Here is an 18,999-nt window from a genome sequence, read left to right as displayed (position 1 = left end):
TACAATCTGGTGGGTCAGACAGATGTCCATCAGATAATCATGTAAGTAGATATAAATTTAATTGGAAAATGATCTGGTAAAACAATTCATGTTTTAAGGCACGACAAGAAACATTTAAACAGGTTTTTTTTTCTCTGCCCATTGTTTGGGCCTCCTCCCTCCCCTCTGGTGTGCCTCACGTGTCTGCAGTGTGCATTAACCAGACCCCCACCCCAATGGCAGAAATGCCTGCTCAGCCATAAAGATAATTTTTCTTCTCCTGGTGCCAGCCATGTAACTCCTTAGAAGATAACATTCATTTCTCAATCCTGTATGGGGTCACGATGACCCATGCCTTGTACTTGGACATATCTTTGGTGAACTTTATGTACAATGCAAAGTATCACTTCCCTTAAAGATAACAACTGGTATAGAACAGGCTGGGTCAATTGACCTGGGGATATACTGGGCTGAACCTAATGGAAGTTCTTAGCTTAAGTACTTATGACCTTATTACTGTCATTAGTTGTATTACCTGTATTCTGCCCATTTTACTAGATTATTGGCTTTGCATTGTCAAATGTGTGACTTAGTCTCCCATAAAAATAATGATGACTAGGCGACTTCAAACGATTGACTAAGTATGTAGTTCTATAGGATCGATGATTGTAGTACTAGTTAAGTCAATCTAGAGCTGACTTAATGTATAGGTTAGGATGTGCTTAGATTAAACGCAAATACTATACCATTTTATATAAGGGCCTTGAACATCTGGATTTTGATATTCATGCGGGCCCTGGAACCAGTCCCCAGCACATACTGTGGGACAACTTTATTTACTATGGAGGTACCGATGAAATACTCATAAAGATAGAATAGGGCATACAATTAATTGTCATAAGACGTGAAAATTCTAGAAGTTTTTCCTGCAATCTGTAATATTTTCCCTCTCAAGAAAGGTTTATTTTTTCCCCCTTTAGCTTCTATTATTTTAAAGATCCCCTGGGTCATTTAAACTGATGCAGTTCTGATGGACAGAATGATGTTACATGCAGCCTGTCTTTCATGCCGTCTTGCGATTGCCCTGCTTTGCCCAAGAGAGACACCAAGGTTTGGCCTTATGAAGATGGGGCTATTTTTCCATTATGACTTAAGAGTTGCTCCAAAGACCTGCTCCTGCTTTCCTTATACTCCGAATTATACAAGTAGTAAGTCATACTTTTCAGTCATATACTTTTCATTATGAGTTTCTGTTATGATATAAATATTTAGGGTGGAAAGCAGCTGTCGTCCAGAATCTCACCTGGGTTTCGGGTTTACTGCCAGCTACCTGGGAGGACAGAGCTGAATGACCAGTTTGGTGAAGGGCTCATTACTGCTGGGCCTCAGGGAAGAGCTGGTAGGAAGCTGGCCTCACCGAGGACTTTCCGCGCTGCCCCTTGTTCTGCAGTGACAGCAGCTCCTGCTGTACAGTCCTGTAAATGTATTCATAAAAGAGCGAGGATGACGCATATACAGTTTACCTGCTTGAAACTGACTGACGTTACCTCTGGGATTTATTCTTTCTACCAATTAATTTATAACCTATTCCACCTTTCTCTTCCCTTAGCTGCCAGTCACTGCTCTTTTCAGGGATAATTGCAAGGAAGAAGAGACTGTGATTTTCTATCAGTGTGTTTGTCACCATTTCATTCTGCTATTATGTGAAAATGTGGATCCTCCCACCTCTCAACCATCATTTCTTCCCTTTCTCAGTTCTTGTTCTGTTCCTTCTAAGTTTTTTGAACATGTCGGTGAAGGAACATTTGAATCATTTTGGTGAGATGAATTTCCTTCTGCCAACGTCTGAAGAGCACACTTTCCGGGACCCAAAGCATAGGTATATGAACAACTCTGTACACAGAGTGTTGGAGAAAATGTAGCTGTTTACCCTAACACTTCAATGAAATGAACGACAGAGTCCAGCCTTCCCTCTGCCTTTCTGGGCTTGGCTGGCGGCCCCTGGGATGCTGTCCCATGTCTGGGAAGGTGTGCACTGAGGTTACGGGTTCAGAGGAAGGAATGTCAACTGGCTGTCCACCGAGAACACATCCTGTGTTTCCTTGTCACTTCCCCGCCTCCTTAGATTGTCATGTTGAGAGACAAGCCATCTTGCTGCGGGAGGGCGTTTGTTAGCAGCACTGCAAACGTCTGCATCCCTGTACGTCGATGTAGCTCATAGGCGCAGAGCTCAAGAAGTTTGAGCATTTATCAGAAATGGCTTTCACCTTTCTTAGTACTCCTTTTTAGTTTGTTTATTCCTTTTAGGTTAACAAAGAATGTGTTGCTTGGATGCTTCAGAGACACATTAGCACATCAGGTCCTCCTGGACATCTCATCCCCTCATAAGCTGGCAGCTCTGGTAGATGTTTGAATTTTCCCCCCTGTGTCAAAGGGGAGAGGAATTGCTGACATCTACTGTGTGCCCGAGTGCTTGAAGCAACTCTGTTTCCAGCTTTTATATCACCACTAAGGAAATTGCTAGAGTCATGCATTGTTAATTTTGCTCCCTGATGCTAAGTGCACCTGATGGTTCCGCTGAGCGCTGCCCCCTCTGCCATCCAGCGGCAGACCCCAGCCGCTCTGCCTACCTCCCTGGACAGGGGCGCTCAGCTGTGTCCTCCCTCCAAGCTCCAGCAGGACGAGGGTCACTCAGTTGCTGAAGAGCAGGGCCATGGGCATTTCTGTTTGTTTATCATAGGGCACACGACCTTCGTGCAGCTCAAGCAACAGGTTCTGAAAAACTAGTGTCACAACTATTTTGCATACATTTTCAGGTTACCTATGGAAAAAAAAATGTCCACTTGTTGAGGAAGGTGCCTCTCACGATTTATGCTTTGTGATAAAATATTTCAAAAATTCCAAAATGTTTTCCTTATTAAGCACCATGAGAAAGATGAAAGGCAGATGACCAAATATTTCTAATATGTGCAGTATATGTGATGGATGAATTAGTTATAAAACAATCATCGCTCTAGTGGTAAAATGTCAAGAATTGCCAGTTTAAAAAAAGAAGTCCAAGGTTTAATAAACATATGAAGACATTATAAACATCACTAGTAATCAGTGAAGTGAATATAAAAGCATACATTTTAAAGCATCAGATTGGTGGAGGTGAAAAAACAATCCTCAGTGTCAGGGAGGAACTGGAAGTGTGACTTCTTTCTTATCATAGGCATGCTTTTTTTTTTTTTTTTTTTTGGGCGGTACGCAGGCCTCTCACTGTTGTGGCCTCTCCCATTGCGGAGCACAGGCTCCGGACACGCAGGCTCAGCGGCCATGGCTCATGGGTCCAGCCGCTCCGCGGCATGTGTGATCTTCCTGGACCGGGGCATGAACCCGTGTCCCCTGCATCAGCAGGCGGGCTCTCAACCACTGCGCCACCAGGGAAGCCCAGGTATGCTTTTTTAAGTATTATGACAACTTAGAGGATGCACATTCTTTTTTGACATGATGGTTACCTTTGTCCAGAATTGCTAAGTACGGCATTATTTATGTCACGTGACCATCAGTGGGGAGCTTACTGGGCCCAGTCTCTCTGAGCTCCAACTCACTGCATCCAGGGCTTACACGTAGCCCCAGGGGAAGCCCAAGTTGCTGTGCTGGTGACTGAAACGACATTTATTCTGGACAGAACGATCACAGATTCTAGAGCAGGGGCCCTGACATGTTGTCAGAAGGAACGCTTTTCATTTCCTTCCATCAAATCATGAACATCTGCACAGGGCCGTCCTGGCCAATGGCCTCATAAACAAGTTGATAGAAGGTAACTCTTTTGCAATTTGATGTAGACCAGCTGGTACAGTATGTTTAAGTTTCTGTAGGATGCCGATTTCCAAAATCAGTCATGTACTCTGCCTTATTCAGTTTCTCCCAACATTAGAGTGATGTTCCAAAATTATGAACATCTAGAATGAACTCACCTGTGTCTCTAAATGGACTGTAATTGCTGTCCTGCCGTGGTTGAGGTGCTTGTGAGCTGTTTTTAGTCATAACGTTTGTGATACCAAATACATTTTCTTCTTCCAAATTTCTGGACACCAGCTGGGTGTCCTACAATTAAATTAAATTCTGTACTGACTACCTGGCGTTAGCTCAAACCCTGTAGGTGAAGGGCTAAGTCCCACCAGACTTCCCCTCCTTCAGATGCTTGTCACGATCTGGGTCTCCACCTGTACCTTTCACCAACCAGCTGTAAATCTTTGGTTTCCATAACCCCCCCTCCTCAGGTTCAACTATTTGCTAGGTTGGCTCACAGAACTCAGAAAGTGCTTTACTCAGTATTACGGGTTTATGATGAAAGATATAACTCAGGAACAGCCAAATGGAAGAGCTGCGTAGGAGAACGTGTGGAAAGGGGGCAGGGTGGTAGAGTGGGACCTCTCCACCCTCCCAACACTGCGATGTGCTCACCACCCGTGTGCGCTCTGAACTCCATAATTTAGAGATTATTATGGAGGTTTTATCATGCAGGCATGATTACAACAAGTACAGGGATATTGTGGATTAGAAAAAAAATCAGAAACGTGGCATCAAAGAAATTTCATGTTCATTAACAAATCTCTTTGGATTATGTCTCCAGGCTCCCCCAGAGATATCTTCATTCATTAACTCTGATGGGGTCGTTAGATTTGAATAGTAAGAACATGTGAGCATGTGAACATATATACGTTGTAACTTCTGAAAGATTGTACAGATGTTAGCATTATTAGGTCAATACTGTTCGCTGATCATCTTATTAAAGACTGTCGAATATTTGTGGGACCATCATTTCTTATGAACTCTGAAGTTTTGAGGTATCTACCTCAGTCAGCCATCTTTGGATAAAAGATTTAATTTTCTCTTTTGTATTGTTTACTTGATTTAATTGTGGTGGTCTGCATTTTAATGTCTCCTCTTTCAAAGTGTGTTTATTAGACGGATGCGTTGTAGTCTTAAAGTGCTTTGTACGTAGATACTCAGAATGAGAGGTTAACCGGAGCCCATGTTTCACATCTTCTGGGAGCATTTAAATGGCTCTGCTTTCACCATGTCCAGCCTGCCCTGCTGAACCTGTTTTACTTCTCAGGATTCACTGATCACAGAAAAGGGCTCAAAAAATAGTGCCGTCCTGGTGGCTGGGATTTCCTCTTATCTGACCCTGAAGGTTAACTTGACGGACGTTCATCTCTATGTTACTTTGGCATCTTAGGTCCAGGAGTGGAAGGTCAGATACAAGGATGTATGTAAGGGAGAGCTGGGGGTTAGCTGCCCCACTCCCACATTGGTTGTTACTGGGTCACAGTAGGGTTGGGTCTAAAGGAAGTGTGAGATCAATATGGACAGAAATAGACCACAAAACAAGGTGTGGAGAATATTCCCTGTGGTCCAGGCGAATATCAGAACATTGGCTGCTTCTCAGGGCGGGTTCTACCTCTGTTCCTGGTCTTAAAGGGGGCGTTACTCTGAACCCATTGTCCATTGTTACCAGTGTAATTTGTGGTCTCAGAACTTGTGTGAGGATGTATGTGTGGTTCAGTGAAAGTCATGTACAATTTCTTCAGACCTTATGTGCCAGCTATTCGGCAAATGACTTTAAATACATTATTTCATTTAGTTTTCACAGAAACTGTGAAATGGGTATTCTTCACCCCCATTTTTCAGACAAGAAACTAAAGTCCTGAGAGGTAACATGATTTGTCAGGCTCCAGGTTAGGTTTGCAAAGTACTGGAGCCAGGAATCAAACCCAGGACTGCGTCACTCTGGTGACCGACGGACCCTGGGCGCCTACTGTGTGGAGAGCCCTGGGCAGACACCAGAAATGCACAGAAAACTAAGCTGCCTCGACGTCAAGAAAGGTGACACATTGTCCTCATCAGAATGCTAAGGAGGTGCCAGAGTGACTTAATTAAAAGCACTGCATAAATGCATGACATTATACCAGGTTGGCAGTGGTTTCCTGCCAATATATGAAGTGCTAAGAATCAATGGGAAGAAGTATGTGGTTATAAAACAGCAATGAGCAGAGCATAGAAAGGCTAATGGAAAGTGTGGAATGTTAGAAAACCTGCAGATTTATTTATGTGAAGTTTGGAAGATGCTACTCTAGCAGTTTCTGGCTGGTTTTGATGATTGATGATGTACCTAAAGTAGCTGAGCTACTCAGATTAACCAACAGTGCTTTATCCAAAAGCATGCTCTCAGAGAACCTTACTTTCGTGCACCTGAAGGGCACGCAGCTGTGTTACATTGGGTATAAGATGCTTTAGGGTCAGAGAGGAAATGCAAACAGAGGCAGTCTTACGTGGTTTCAACACCATTTATCAGTGTTCTGCCTGTGCGAGCGTGCCTGAGCTCATAAAGTGTGAAGGGCAAGGGTGTGTCAGTGCTCACAGGGGAAGATGGTTCCAACTAGGACAAGGGGTTAAAACCACAGTGGTTCAGTAATAAGGAATATAGGAGAGCAGATACTAGATTTGCTTTTATTCAGCAAAGTGAATAATTCTGAGTTGACTCAGTTCTCAGGTTTATAGGCCAAATCAAGAATGCTGTACTAACATTGAGTTTCTGATGTGATTTTTAAAATTTAATTCAAAATACCTGGGGGTTTTCTGTTGTGGTTTTTTTTGGTTTTTTTGGTATTAGTAACTTGTAAAATGTACCATTCTACTTTTTTAATTGTCTAGGCATTTTCTTTCACCAAGTACTTTTTTGTTCTGTTTTGATGGAATTCTGTCAGTGAAATTAAAGGAAACTAAACCATGTGCTTGGGAAGAGTCAATATTTAAGTGATGCTATGTATTTTGATTTTACTTGAAACAGGTGGGAAGGGAGAAGAAAGAAATTTGTGCATAGAGCTCACCCACTGTGTGCCAGGCACCCTCTGAGACGCCATGTGTATGCATATTGATATATTTATATGTCTATGGAAAGTTACCTCACTTTGCATCGCGTTTATAACCGTTTTGCAGAAGACAGCATCGTGTTTTCAAGGGATTAACTGACTTGCTGGTTAAGACAGGTTTAGGATTTGAACCCAGGACTTTTCCTTTCAAAGCTCTTATTTTTGTTGGTGTTTGCTGCTGTCTCCGTTTTGAAAAGACTGAATTGCAGTTATCAGAAGATTACAGAACACAGAGTGGTGAAGTTGTAGTGTTGCTTCCGATCTACTTGTTTTGAGCAACACGATCATATTAAGTAGATGTTTTCAGGAGGGTCCTAGAGTGAGTCTAGAAAATGTGTGAGGAGAGTTCTGCCTTGCTAGGTTTTGAGCCTCTTTTCAAGGATATGATCACCTAGAGTGGAGGAGGGTGCCTTTCTGAATTGCTGGTCTCTGCTTACAATTGAGTTTTAGAAATTTTTATTGGCAGCTGTTACTTGCGAAACCGTGCTGTTTGGCGGCCGTTTTGCTTCACTTGTCTGACTGGCCCCTTGGCATTTTGAGCCATGCCCAGCGAGCTGTCAGACCAGCAGCACACCACCTAAGTGTCTGTTGTGACTTTGAACTCTGCCTTCGCTCATCTGGTCTGTGCACCATCTGCTGTGTCTTCCCTAATCCTTTCTGGCTCTCTAGCCTTCACGCATCCATCACTGACTCTCCGCCCGGGCCCTCACCTCTCCCGTAGACGCGTCCCCCATCATTCTCTGCGTTGGCTGCTCCTCCTCCTCTCGCACGTCTGTGGGATTCTCTGGCTGTCCTCTAGTTAATCATACGCTCCTTTATAAATGTATTTCTCTGTGTCACTGTGAATACCGCAGAGCTCTAGCTTCATATATTTTAAACTCTTGGATGTCATGGATGGTGATTTGAACGACAGTGTTTTAGGACTTAAAAAAAAAACCCTTGCAAAGTATTTCATGTGACTTCATTTCAGTGACCTCTTGGGCAATACAGGCGTAACATGGTTTGATCATGCACGGTGTCACAAAGAGTGCAGGGAGCCCGACGCTTACACACCGTTGGTGGGACTCCTAACCAGTGCACTCCCGTTGGGGAAATCCATTTGGCCCTACCTGTTCAAGTTTAAGATGCATAAACCATTTGACCGTGCAGTTCAGCTTTTAGGAGTTGATCCTAAAAATGCTTTTGTGTATATGCAGACATGTGAACAAGGGTGTTGTTTATAGATTTATTCATTTTAGCAAGAAATTGGAAAAGTTTAAATGTTCGATAGGGAAGTGGCTAAATACATTGTGGGGCTTTCATATGATGGAATACCCTGCACCTCGTAAAAGAATGAAGTAGATCTACGTGCGCGACTGGACTTCTATGGAGTATCTTCTGTATAAGTTAACTGACAAGGATAAGGTGCAGAACAGATGCTAACATTTGCATAAAAATGTAGTCCGTGGGGTTGGGGGTATATGTGTGTGTATAGATTCATACAGTTGTATAGCGTGGAAACTTGCTTATAGGGCGGTCCAGGAGGCAGTAGAAGTTTGTTCTTCACAGCTTACCCTTTCATAACATTTGAATGTTATTATTATGTATTCTTTTTCTATGAAAAATATTAGATTAATTTTTTATTTATAAATTTATTTATTTATTTTTGGGTGCATTGGGTCTTCGTTTCTGTGCGAGGGCTTTCTCCAGTTACGGCGAGCGGGGGCCACTCTTCATCGCGGTGCGCGGGCCCCTCACTGTCGCGGCCTCTCTTGTTGCGGAGCACAGGCTCCAGACGCGCAGGCTCAGTAGTTGTGGCTCACGGGCCTGGTTGCTCCGCTGCATGTGGGATCTTCCCGGACCAGGGCTCGAACCCGTGTCCCCTGCATTGGCAGGCAGATTCTCAACCACTGCGCCACCAGGGAAGCCCTTAGATTAATTTTTTTAAAGTCTGGTAGTACAGCTTAAAATTCCCAAGTCTATTGACTTAACGGTAGATGAGATAATGTGTATATAGAGCTTAGCATAGTTCCAGATATAATAATGGGTTTTCAGTAAATTAGCATGAGTGGTGGCCATGGCAGAGATGGCGGTGGAGTAGTATGAGGGTGTCAGAACTTTACGCCGAAGAACCCCTTGTGACAGAGAACAGCTAATGTTTCGTCCCCCCATCTCTGCCTCACCTGGGCATTTGAGTTGTCTTAAAGAGGTGGTCTAAAGTATGAAATTGTGTATAGTTCTGGTGCTTTGGTTTAAAGGATAAAGTTAAAAAATGTTTTTCTTTGTTCTTTTCTGTATTTCCGTGTTTGTTTTTTAACATAAAATAATTGTGTATCTCTTAATATCAGAGAAAAAAATTAAAAACTAATGTATCTCCTCAAGGTAAAAGCAATTATTCAGTCAAACTTTGCAGTCTTGACAGATGAGCCGTGTCATCTTATGGTGTGGAACCTTGTCCACTGCCATCCAGCTCCGGCTGTGTATAAACCCTGTTTCCAGAAGAGGCTTTCTCTCTATAAATTAAGGTTAGGATCTGATATTGCCTTTTGATGATTTCCATCACGATTTAGTGATTTACGTGAAGTCGTTGGAACGGAAGGCTGCTTCTGAGTCACGTGCCATCTGTTGCCTCTTGACCTGTGGGAACATCAGTCCCCAGCACGTGTGACTGTCAGGTGTGGTTGTCAGGAATTCCTGCTTCCAATTCAGCGTCCTCATCTCGGGTCTTTATTGCTGTCAGTGACTCACACGTTTGCAAATTCCTTGTCCATTTCACTCCTGCGGGATCTGATCCTTTGTGAGGACCAAGGCCAGAGAGAGGAACAGGTGCTCTCCTGGAAACCGTGGCCAAGGGAAGTGGGAGTAACAAGGAGGGAGAGATCCACGGGTGACCTGCCGGGAGACCACGTGCAGTGCTTTGTGTCCATATTTCTTCTTAAGAGTGTTGCAGCTTTCTGGTTTGATGGGCTGTATTCATAAGACTATTAATAGATGTGTTTTTAAGCTTTGTGTCCCACAGTTAGGTATTGATGTTATTTTTTTTGACCAGTATTAAAAATCTAGAATTGATTTAATTAAATGCACATATGTCATTCAGATAGAAATGATTTCAAACCCTGCTTCTTTTTTTTTTTTCTGTTCCAATAAACCTTTGTTTACAAAAACAGGCAGTGGGCTTTGGGAACTGGATAGAGGTTTCACAACACTGCAAATGCATTATATACCACTGAATTATTCACTTTAAAATGGTTCGTTTTGTGACATATGAATTTCACCTCAATAAATTATTATTATTATTTTTTAAAAATTATTTATTTATTTTTGGCTGCGTTGGGTCTTCGTTGCTGCGCGTGGGCTCTCTCTAGTTGCTGCGAGCGGGGTCTACTCTTCTTTGCGGTGCGCGGGCTTACTGCGGTGGCTTCTCTTGTTGCCGAGCATGGGCTCTAGGTGCGTGGGCTTCAGTAGTTGTGGCTCGCGGGCTCTAGAGCACAGGCTCAGTAGTTGTGGCGCACGGGCTTAGTTGCTCCGCGGCATGTGGGAATCTTCCTGGACCAGGGCTCGAACCCATGTCCCCTGCATTGGCAGGTGGATTCTTAACCACTGCACCACCAGGGAAGCCCCAATAAATTATTTTTAAAAAGCAAATAGGCAGTTGATAGGATTTGGCTCACAAGTAGTAGTTTTCTGACACGTGACCAAGATCAACCTTTAATTCTTTGCTTAAACTCATTCCAGGCAACCCTAATTTGCAGTTATGTAACATCTACCTGCATACTTATGACAGGTCACTCACTACCCCACAAGGTACTTTTTTTTCCACTTATGGACAGATCCTGATCCTATCTGGAGGGTTTTTTCATATACAAAATATCCCTCCCTATGCCTTCTATCCACAGAGGGTTTACTTATGTTATGATTGTCTCCTTCACTAAAGGAACTCCATGCCGGGTTGATTTAAAGGATGAGTTCACTCGGATTAGGACATACTGGAGGGGAACATGCTTATGTGCTAAAGCACCAGGCAAAGAGAAACTGAATCCCTTAGTTAAGGGATTGCTTGACAGCATGGAGTGACTTCTCTCATACACACAAACGTCCATCATCAGCAGATTTTTATTAGATGGAAGATACCTAGGGCTGGCTCAAAGGAAAGTGGTGACGATTGGCAAGCACTCCTCCACAGAGCAGAGGAGGCACTCCTGGCTGTGGAGATGGGTACTTACGATATTGAGAGTCAGGGTCTCCTGCTTGACTTTGGCCACCTAGGAAGCTCTTCCCCTTGGCACTCATTATCACCAGTGCTGGCATGAAAGGGTCTGCAGTGCGTTAGTTCAACTTGGCTAACAGTCCTTCCTGTTCTGGCTGGGCTTTGAACCTTCCCTTGAAGTCTTCTTCAGTGTGCTCCCTCACTGACAGTTTGACTCCTTCAGGACGATTGCTTTGGAATTATTTCCAAGAAAATCTCTGCACATGTAGCGCTCAAACCGCTGATCTGAACCACTCGCCCATGGGTGGTAAGAAGTGAGTCCAGGAGCATTTTGCCGCCTTGGTTCTGCAACTGCAACACCTCCATGGTTTTGGTGGGCCTCGCATAACTTTCCTCGACTTTAATGGAGAGATGGTTGCAGAGGTTGTGAACATACTGGGCATGACTCTCTGCCAGGGCCGTGTCATTTGCAGACAGGTGAAGTTTCAAACCCCATGTTCATCATCTGTCCCCGAGTTAACGGGTCTCACTTCCACTTTCCCCTCTTCTTCTTGGGCTCTTGTGCTTTAGCTAGGTGCTTGCATCTCCCAGTGCCACGCGTGGGCTGTGACCTGTAGCGCCACCGGTGCTCGGCAGAATGCCGCCTGCAGAACAGATGGGATTCTTTCTTGAAGTTCTGAACCTCAAGAGGGAAAAGGCTTACTTAAAAATGGTGTCGTTCCTCAGACACAGCGCCTTTCCCAGAGCTCCATTCATCTTTGCTGCTGCGCGGCCTGTAATTGCGCCAGCTGGAGATCGGCCCAAGCAGCCGCGACCCCTGGGCGTCCGGAAACCAATCCTGCTTCTTCTGAACAGACATTCTTAGGTGAAAGTCAACATGTTCCTGAGCAATTAGAAATTATGATGTAAATCATTTTTCTTTAATATCTTAGCAATGCTTTTAGGTGACATAGAATTACATTGGGTGATTCGATGTGTAGAACTGTCATGAATTAGTTTTTCACTATTACTACCAGAGATTTAAGTTTATGGGGAAACTGGGTGACCAGTCATCAATGCAAATATCATATTTAACAAAGTAGAAGGTAAAAAATTTAACACTTGGTATGTAAACACAGACTAATTTTTAGTTAGTCTCGTTGTCGAATACTAAGTGGTGGTACTTTTATATACAGTGAGTGTAGTCACCAGAGGTTGCCCTAGGCATTTAGCTCCATTCTTTTCATACCTTTGGGACAGGTGTTTTGCCTTTTGCAGAGAAGAGAGAGACAGGAGATTTTATCGTTCGGACTGGGCTGAACTCAGAGGTGCTGTCCCCGCTTGCTGAGTGTCCTTCTAGAGCAGATCTAGAGAAGCAGTGGGCCTACTGCTTCAGCACAGAGCTCTTGTGAGACTTAATATGAAAAAATGACAGAGGCGTAAATGTAGTTGAACCATTAACTTTCAACTTTTTTTCCCTATCATGTTTTCTTTTTATTGTCAACTAAAAATTGTCACTCACCATCTGCTTCTGTAAGAATGAAGTCACTGGCCACTACAGTCGCTGACCTTCATCGCCCCCTGAAAGGAGTTCAGGGTGGAGATCAGGAATGAGGCCCTCTGTGCTCTGGGGAAACTGGCAGAACAGGTATTCAGAGAGTTAGATCTTTCCAGGAGAAGAGTTTATGAGCCCAATTCTTGCATCTCTTCGTATCTAGAAAAGCACTAACGTCACTAACGGAGACGTGTGCTCCTCGTGACCAGCAGCAACCTTCTGCCGAACTGTGTGCTCAACTGCACGCACCCCCTTCACCAAAATCACACACATCCTGACCCCCCTCCCTCTTCGGAGCAGCTCCTCAGAGCTCTCGGAGCGGCTGCCTCCTGGGCTATAGTCCTCATTCTGCCCCAAATGAAACTTAACTCACAGCTCTTACGTTGTGCATTTTTTTCAGTCGACTTTATTTATCACATACTATTTCCTTTGGGATTAAAACAACACAAAAGGTAAGGTTGTTTTGGTAAGAAAGCTCACAGTGGAGGAAAATATCTTAGTTCTAAATATATCATTCTCAAGATATACTGATAAATAAGATGCGCTTTTTCTCTGAAAGAACAAAGACGTGGCAGTTGATGGTTTCTAAAAGTCTCAGAGACTTATTTCATACCCGTGTAACTGGAAGCTGGGAGTCTTTTCAAAGTGTTTCTCAAACCAAAGATAATTTCTTCGTGTGTATGACATTTCATAAATCTATGGGCAAATAAAACTATTTTCAAAAGCCCAGATTTGTTTTTGAAATAAAATATATGCTTGTGTTTCCCAGATCTGTATTTAAAATGATGCGAAGAGGCTATTTATGTGGTGTCAGACGCGGAAAAACCATCAGCATTTCAAAGAGCTGATATTCTGTACCAGAGCTCAAGTAAACAGTGGCTGACTCTGTCATTCAGTGCAGAAATGTTTCCCAATTGTTTTTAACCTTTCAAATTTTTTGATATTTTGTAAACATCAAAAGTCTTACATTTCATGGGATCAAATATATTTATCTTTCGTTTATTTTATTTACTTGTTTAACAGTCATTCCTAACCACAGATCATTTGAAAAATTACCAATATTTCTTCCGTTTTTTAAAAACAATTCTTTAAAAAAATTCTTTTTTTTTTTGAAAATTCTTCTTAAACATAATAGAACTCTACAGTCTATTGTGGCACATGGGATGAAGTGAAGATCAGATCATTTTTATCCCAACTACTTAGTCAATTTGTTAACACTGTTTCTTATATATGCTATTGCTATTGATACATTGGTTAATGAGAATATATATTAAGTTTTCAAATATCTCAGAATCTGTTTGCTCTGTCAGTTTTTGTGCCAGTTTTCATTATTGTTGTTTTCTTCTTATTATTTTTCAAAAATTCCTAGCTTCTGTCACTTGTTTAATTTTTCAAATGAACTTGGGGATTATTTTTAAAGTCTTTCTCCTAACCATCCCCCTCCCCCTGTAGAAATTTCTATTGGGAATTACATTAAAATAATTGGAGTGGAGCTGGCATTATACATTCAGTCTTTCATACATACAAGGCAGATCTCTGTTTATTCTGCTCTTCTTTCCTGGTTCTTCATAAATTTTGATAGTTTGCTTCAAACAGGCCCCTCTCTATATTTGTTATTATAGAGGATGTTTTTTTCCAGATAGATTTATTTCCTGTTGGTTATTGTTGGGATTGAAAAATGCTATTGATTTCTAAAATTTTAAAATTCACTCCCTTCACCAAACTGTTATCTGTTCTGATAGTTATCAGTCAACTCATTTGAGCCTTCTAGATACACAGCTGTGTTGTAGCCAATAATACTATGGTTTCTTCCTTCTAGCAGTCATGCTCCATTGCTTTGTGTCTTATGTTCTTTTATGGGCTAAAATCCTAAAATTTTAAAAAAATGATCGCTTGTAAAGTAGCTGTTCTCCGTTAGAAATGATTTCGTAAGTTACCTAGAGACTGCAGGTTACCTTTTATTGTGTAGAAAGGTTTTTGGAAATCAACACATTTCCTTGTTTTGAATCGGTGGTATCTGGTCCTATTTTTGGTAGAATAAGTACAACTTTAGGGAAAACGTGTTAAAATAGAAGCCTTGGAAACTTATTTAAAGCAAATTTTTAAATAGATTACTGTATATTCTTTTTATTTTCTAGGTGAAAGCTTGGTGATACTGGGAAACCGAAATTCAGAGTTAAAAAATAATGATTTCAGTGGTTCTAAACTAAAATCCAGCTTTTATGGATAACTGTTTTAATAGACATATTGGTAATTTTGTAGCTCAAATTTTGCTTCTGTCAGTAATAGTACTGCCTATAATCAGCAGACTAGATTGTTTGATACTGTTGGAAGTAAGGAGTGATCAGTGCTAGTTTTGTAAGGGGTAGAGGCACAAACTAGTGATGTAGAGTTTGATGCTGTCTTATCTTTTCTTATTTTTTCAAGGAACTGGCTACCCTCTCTTGATAAATGCTTCTGTAGTAAGCTGTTTGTACACCTAGTGAACAGACCCATGGTTTCCTTCTCCGTATTTGAGTAACTGGAATCTTCTTTTGTTTTTTTTTAAATTTTTGGCTGCGTGGGGTTTTCATTGCTGCACGCAGGCTTCCTCTGGTTGCGGTGATTGGGGGCTACTCTTTGTTGCCGTGCGTGGCTTCTCATCACCGTGGCTTCTCTTGTTGCGGAGCACTGGCTCTAGGCGCACGGGCTTTAGTTGTGGCACGTGGGCTCAGTAGTTGTGGCGCATGGGCTTAGTTGCTCCGCGGCATGTGGGATTTTCCTGGACCAGGGCTCGAACTCGTGTCCCCTAAATTGGCAGGCGGATTCTTAACCACTGAGCCGCCAGGGAAGCCCTGGAATGTTCTTCTGATGCCAGTTTTCATGTCTTAACCACTGAGCCACCAGGGAAGCCCTGGAATGTTCTTCTGAGGCCAGTTTTCATGTCATATTTCTGTCATCTTCTTTAAGTTTTCTATCACTTCCCCTTATCGCCTGGACAACCTTTAGGTATTGTGGTCTTGGTGTCTGGGATTCTTTACATTTTTCCCTCTTAGCTTTGCACGCTGAGGCAATCAGTTTATATCCTATAACTGTCCAGTTGACCGTGAGGCATCACTTTTATACACTTATTATGTCCATCTTTGTCTCAGTTGCATTGTATCAGCACTTATAGGTTTCCATCTCCGCTCATTTTTAGAAACAAATATTAGTAAATATGATGCAATATTTAAATAATTGCACAAATAAATGTTGCTTGGCAACATGGAACTGTTGCTTGCTGTGCTTTACTTGATGAAGTAGTGGGATATGTGTGTCCATCAACTGATGCATGGAAATCTCGGGGAGGCTCAGGAAAGGTGGTTTGAGCATATCCCTTTTCCATGTTTGACAGTGCTGGTTGCCTGTAAGTCATGCTGTAAAGTGCTGGAGTGCCCGTCAAGAACGTCGTGATCTCTGTTAAGCTGAATCTTTTCTGGGTCTCAGTTTTCTCTTCTGCAAGATGACCAAGCTGGTCTTTATGATCTTTAAGGTTCTTTCCAATGTGATACTGTGATTCTACTTGGGCCATTCAGGTCCTTTCACAGAAATTGAGTATTCTTACATAGATATAATAAAAGAAAAAATGAAAAAAAACCAAGTCTATTTTATTTATCCCTTTTTTTCCAGCCCAGTACAGATAAGAAACTGGCAGTTATTACTGTTTATGTTCTGCCTTTCTCTGAACTCAAATAATTGAAGGTAGCTTGCAACAAGGATACAAATTTATGGTAAAATGTAAAAATAAAGAGGACCAAGCAGGGAAATAGGAATTAAAGTGGAAAAGAACCATCTAGAAAGATGGCAGGCCTGTTGACCATGAGGGCCTGCAGGTGCTGAGGGTGTCGGCAAGGTAGAGAGAGGCAGGTCGGTCCCAGGGAGGGGGCGAGCTCTTGTGCAGGGTGCTGGTCACGGACCCTGTCTGGAGCCAGTGTCACGGAAGCCACTGCGTTTCAGTTTATCTGCGTTTGTGGTCGTGATTCTGAAAGGCCGCCGCCTCTGCTCCCCGTGGAGAGCCTGGCTGCAGCTGCAGGCACAGACCTCGCTCCCCGTGGGCAGTGCTGGCTCCCTATCCCCTCGTTTCCCCGGGGAGGGGCACCGGAGATCCGGGCAGTAAAGGGCGAAGGAGATGTCGCCAGCCCGGAGGGGCAACGGCAAGGGATTTGTGACAGCGCAGGGCCTGGAAGGAGAGCTCCGCGTGGGTGACAAAGCTCCGCCTCTGTTCAGGGCGGCCGTCTGGCCTTTCCTCGTGTCTTGAGTAGCCCGTGGTGCCCTCTGGAACGCGCTCCGCACTCGCTGTCTGCTGGGCAGGCGGGCCCTGCGTCGGCTGTGAGCTGGTGGCGTAGGAGGGGGCCCGGGTTTCGAGTGACCGCTCGGGAGGCCGCGCGTCTCCCCGCAGCCTCCATCTGTGTCGAGGGACGTGTTGCGCCAAAGGGTAGACTCTGCTCAGCCTGCCGGAAGCAGGTGCAGTGAGGCTGGTCTCGGTCTGACGGTGGAAGTTCATCCATTCTCCGAGTCGCTGGAAGACTGTGGGCTCTGGAGTTAGACCTGGGCTTCTGACTCTCGCCAGGACTCCTTTTTCCCGTGTAGAGCCTCATCTTCCTTTTCTACAAAATATCCTTCTTGAACTGTGCTGCTGACTAGTCGAGGTGATATCTGTGCAGGGCCCTGTTAGTGACTCAAGCAGCAGTAGTCATCACAATGTCATTGTGATTATTCCTTTTATTATTCATCTGTTTCTCCACCAGACCTTTTGCAAGAGGTGGTCAGTAAAACAATAAGCAGCCTTCAGAGATGTTTTTCTTTGATCTGCTGTAAAGGTGAAAACTCTTTAAGGCGAGCTGCTATTTTGATATTTGAAGGATATCGGAAAGACCCAGGACTGCGGAGACTGGAAGACTGCTAGTTTCCAGGAGTATGTTTGTCAGGGGGCTCCTTCCCTCCAGGCAGGGAGGCCTGTTGGCCCCTGTACTCCGGAAGTTCCACCCCCCGGGCTCCTTCCAGTAGCAGTGTGCCCGCAGCTTCTCAGACACGCACGTGTAGACGAGGTTCACGTGTTCCTCATTCAGAGCAGGTGACAGAGATTCAGAGAGGAGAGGAATTTCAGCTTAGTGTTTGAATGTTGTGTTTGAGAGGAACAGACAACTAAATGCCGTAAAGTGGTACAGGAAAGTGGCCTGAACTTTAAGAATGTTCCTTTTCCTCCGCTCTCCCACTTCACCCTGAGATTTTCACATTTATATTAATTATCTCCACGGCTCATGAGGTCATACAGTAGAATCTGAATTTGAAATAAACGTCAAAATCAGACCGATCATCCTTCACAGGCGGCTGTGAAGAAAATGTGCTTCTGTGGCTAAAGCGTTTTGTCATATGAAGCTCAGACCTTATTTTTCAAATACCTTGTCACCAAATAACTAGGACATCAACATTAAAGGACTCTGGAGGGTGTTGGGATCGTGGCAGGACGTGGGCCATGTGGAAGGGTGCGCCGTGGACTGGCCGCCCCTGGGCCTGGTCCGCCTCCTGCTGGCTCTGGGGATGGCCCGTCACCTGTTCACTTCTTTGAGTTGTACAGAGGAGGCACCACTGTGCGTGTTTACTCAGCCATTCCTGAAAACGGTAATGGTACTTTGTTACTCACTGAGGCTCACGGTGCTTGTGCAGATAAAATTCATTACCATCCCCAGCAGTGATTTTCTGTTCGTGTGTGTGTGTGTTTCTTTACATCGTTGGAGTCCTTAGAACTATTTTGCATGAAATGCCAGTTTATAAGATATATAGAAGTAAATGCTGTGGTGCCATTAGGGCCTACACCCCACTTTCCTGAATTTTCACCCCAAGCCTCTTCCATAGAGCCATAGGATTTGAAAGCTAGACCCATACTCTTGTGTGGCACCATTGTATTCTTGATCTAATCCAGTTTTACTTTTTTCCTCACTTTTTCGTTTCATTTTGAAAAATTTCAAGCATACAGTACAAATTGGAAAAAGTTTTACAAGGAATTTCTGAATAGCCATCACCTGATTCTTACCATTAACCTGTTAAATAACACTCACGTTGCCACATAATCATCTGTCCCCTGTCCATCCAACAGCACATCTTTTTTGGTGTGATAGATTTCAAAGTAAGTTGCAGACTTTCCTTAGATGCATATAATTAGCACAATCCTCTTTTAAGGTAAAATTTACATACAGTGAAATGCACAGGTCTTAAGTATACATTCATTCATTGAGTTCTGACAGATGGATACACCTGTGTAATTCAAACTCCCTCTCAAGATGTAAAACACTACGAATGCCCCAAAAGCTTCCTCATGCTCCTTTCAAAGATCAATCTCCACCTCCACCCTCCAAAGG

General features: G+C 43.3%; 1 protein-coding gene and 1 pseudogene across 1 annotated transcript in view; one reads left to right on the top strand and one right to left on the bottom strand.

Moving 5' to 3' along the window:
• FARS2 (phenylalanyl-tRNA synthetase 2, mitochondrial) overlaps positions 1-18,999 on the top strand; it is a 388,891-nt gene that overhangs the window by 37,650 nt on the left and 332,242 nt on the right. The gene's annotated exons all lie outside the window — the stretch shown is intronic.
• Positions 11,208-11,844, bottom strand: LOC116762755 (annotated as a pseudogene).

This window comes from Phocoena sinus, chromosome 11 (assembly GCF_008692025.1).
Source record: "Phocoena sinus isolate mPhoSin1 chromosome 11, mPhoSin1.pri, whole genome shotgun sequence".
NCBI classification, from domain to species: Eukaryota; Metazoa; Chordata; class Mammalia; order Artiodactyla; family Phocoenidae; genus Phocoena; species Phocoena sinus.
Note: the sequence above shows the minus strand (reverse complement) of the source record. Positions and strands in the feature narration are given on the sequence as shown.